Below are 3,537 nucleotides of genomic sequence, written 5' to 3' on the forward strand. Positions count from 1 at the left end.
CTTATGCGAGAGCATTTTGCCACTCGGAAAAATCCAAACACAGATCTGTCTGTGTGTTAATGGGCACCCCCAAACTGGACGTGTTGGACGGGTTCATTTGGTTATATGCTTTTGAGACTGCATTTAGTTAGGTGGTGGCACATGATGTCAAAACTTTGTACTTTAATTTCTTGGTAAGGAGGACTTATGGCCTAAAGTCTTGTGATCACAGTGATCCTGCAAGCATGCTTGGAAAGACGATATTGTTTAGTTTTTGAGGTGCTGGTAGCACATTTCCTTACCTTGGGACACAGCCTTGCCGGTTTTCCTTTGCTTTAAGCTTTTATGCTAAGCTGGGCTAATAACTCCTGGCTTTGGCTTGCTATTTTAAGCTAAAATACCATCCTCAATAGCCTTTTGATGGTACTCACTTGTAATAGCAAGAATGGTACTGTTTTTCACTGCTTGACATCTCAATGAAAAGAGACTTTCCTCAAATGGTAAGATAATTTTTAACACTGGCTTCTGATAAAATGAGTTGAAGTGGCAATTTGTTGTGGAAATAAGATTTTTCATTCATTGCTGCTTGTGTTCATGATTCACTGTCATAAAGTTAGGGAGGTACTATGGCGGGAGAGAGCAAATTCAGGTTTTTTTTTTTTTAAGCTGAAACACATGTAGCACTAATGTGCTTGTTGCTGTGGACAGCAAAGTTGCTGGTTTGTCTTAAGATGATGATTTTGTGTTTGGTGCATAAGCAGTTGATGGGCTGTATTCCAGTACATTTTACTGCACAAACACGGAGCCCAGCAGAACTTTTAAAGCACCAGAGTTCTGTAATTATCACTTTTGGTCAGAAAGGCGGCTGTTGTTACTGCAAATAAAAAGCCATTAAGTGTTGCTTCAACAGACAGATTTGTGCTCGACCATTTCTGATTTGCCTGAAAACTTTATAGTATAAAATATGGGTATTTAAAAACATATTTTTGAAATTTTAGCATGACATATCAAATGCTTCTTGAGATACATCTTAATGTTATACATTGAAATTTAAGGCTGAGTTTGAATGACAACATATCAGGAACTATTAAAGATGAAACCCTGCAACTGTCCCTGTTATTTCTAATCATGTCATCAATTCAGAATTTGCTGGATCAAATAATTGCTGACTTAATCATTCCTGTGATATTATCATTTAAACAGCCTCAAATTTCAGTGCAAAAAAAAATATGCTTAAAGTCGCTTGATGCCAAATTTTTTATTTAAAAAAATGAATAAATCAATCTGAAATTTTGCAGATTCCATTTGAAATATCTATAGTTGATGGATAACAAAAAAGTTTCTAACAAATCAGAGATGGTTGAGTAGAAGTCCCTAGATAATTTGAGACAGAATAGCTCTGTCTAACTTTATCCTGTAGAGTCACGAGGGGGTTGGAAATATTCCAGCTGACATTAGGCAAGAGGTGGGGATAGGATAGGTTTCCAGGCCATAGCAGGGCTAACACAAAGAGACGTGTCAACGCTGACACTTAGAGCCAATTTAGAGTCACAAATTACCCTAATATACACGTCTTTGCACTGTAGGAGGAAGGTGGTGCAAACTCCACACAGAAAGGCCAACAGGTTCACACCCTGAACCTTCTTGCTGTGCAGCTGCAGCGCTAAATGCTGCAGCACCGAACCACCCACATTCACGCTGAGAGTGTCATATCTCCCCATCTAACTCTGGCAAGGAAGTGAATAAGCACATTTCTCAAAATGTCAAACTTAATCACAATTATCTCAGCCGAAAACATCTTATTCACCACTTCTCATTGGCATCTTTAAGCTCGACAGCCGGGTCATTAATTGGAGTCACTCTCGCTCTCTGTACACACAAGCCTTTACAATTACACACAGAGATGAATGGGTAGGAGGACTCGCTGCTGTATTTACAACATTTCAATGCAACACACAGTGGGATATTGGCCATTGCTTTCACAGCCTCGGCCCCTCAGGAATTACTCCAGGAGGAACTCGTGGCTGCTGCTGCTGCCGGGCAGGGTATCATCCATCTTCTAGAAAAATAGAAGTTTTTCCTGGACTTTTCACTTGTTCTGTTATTTTCTACCATCCCCTCATATTTAGTTTTCTTCCAGAGCACTTCGTGTCCAGTCTCTCAAATGCACCAGACCTTCAATTATGAGAAAAAAAATAAATTTTTCTATTTTTCATCTGCGCAAAGCTTAAAAAGAATTTTCTCTTTGTCAACTTCAACAGTTATTGGAGCAAAAGAAAAGAGCTCTTACACAATTTATGCACAAGAGAAAGTTCTTTCCTTTGTGGCTTATTATATGATAAACGACTGGGTATCTAGTGTTGTGAAATGTGAGCATCTTGGCATAGACACTAAGTGAAAACCAGCTCCCATGAGTCTATTAAAACACTATCTCCATTTGTGTTGTTGGCACATACGTTACTCAAAAATGCCATTTTATTTTTTTGTTCCAAGTCCAGAGCAGGTTGCAACTTCAAAGGAATTTTTTGTAATCTCACAGATACCTACTTTCTGTCTAGAAAGATAAAAAGTTTGCCCTGGGACAAAGAAATTATATAAAATAGGTATGAAGTTGACAGCACAGGCCACAGCAGTGACTAGTCCGTGGAAACACTGGATTTAAATAATGGTTTTCCTCCAGGTGGACAACACACAAAAATATCCTTAAAGATATAACCTGCTGCTGCATGACAGATAGAAAACTAACAACCTTTGTGTAAAGGTTCATTAAGAATTGCCTTGTATACGACCAAATGAAAACTGCACAATAAATTTCGGCATTTTAGAAAGACTTATGCAAGAAACCCACTGTGCAAGAATACAGTACAAAAGCAAATGAATCAGATGCTGAACTAGAAATGGGGACAACACATTAGCTCTCAGTAAAACACATTGAATGTGGACTGCCATAGCAGTTACAGTCAGTCTATAAGGCTGCACCTGCTGTGACTTGCGATACAAGCAGGCGTCAGGCTAATTCATTACCATGCAAAGTGTGAACCTGACTCAGTGAAGGGCGTTAATCATTAGAGACGACCATGTTTAGCTTTACCGACGAGGATGACGTTTTACTGTAAATCCAGGTGTGCGAGTAATGCTCACTAACAGTGCATTACCAGACCTCTGAATGCCATGTATTCAGTGCTTCCCTGCTGCTTTCACATGCTGTCTGTTGGCTCCATGTGCATCATGCGGCATAAACACAGATGTCAGATTGCAGCACACTCTCCATCACCCACAGCACTGAGCATACATTATGGGACAGAGGCAGTAGTGATTGCTTTACATGTCTGTATGAATTCATGACAGTGCTATTTAGGTCTTGCTTTATTTCCTCCAGGCTACCACACATTTAACTAGCATTTTAAATAATGCTCCCTGTCTGACATGGGATTGCTGGATGGGCATAATGTGTGCAAGATGGCAGCAGGCAGCAGCATCTCTTTTTTTCTGTCATCCGGAGTGGCTCTCTGGGCTGCAGCTGTAGGCTCTGATGTCTCACATCACGCTGCAGAACAG

The sequence above is a fragment of the Acanthochromis polyacanthus genome, chromosome 6 (assembly GCF_021347895.1).
Source record: "Acanthochromis polyacanthus isolate Apoly-LR-REF ecotype Palm Island chromosome 6, KAUST_Apoly_ChrSc, whole genome shotgun sequence".
Taxonomy (NCBI): domain Eukaryota; kingdom Metazoa; phylum Chordata; class Actinopteri; family Pomacentridae; genus Acanthochromis; species Acanthochromis polyacanthus.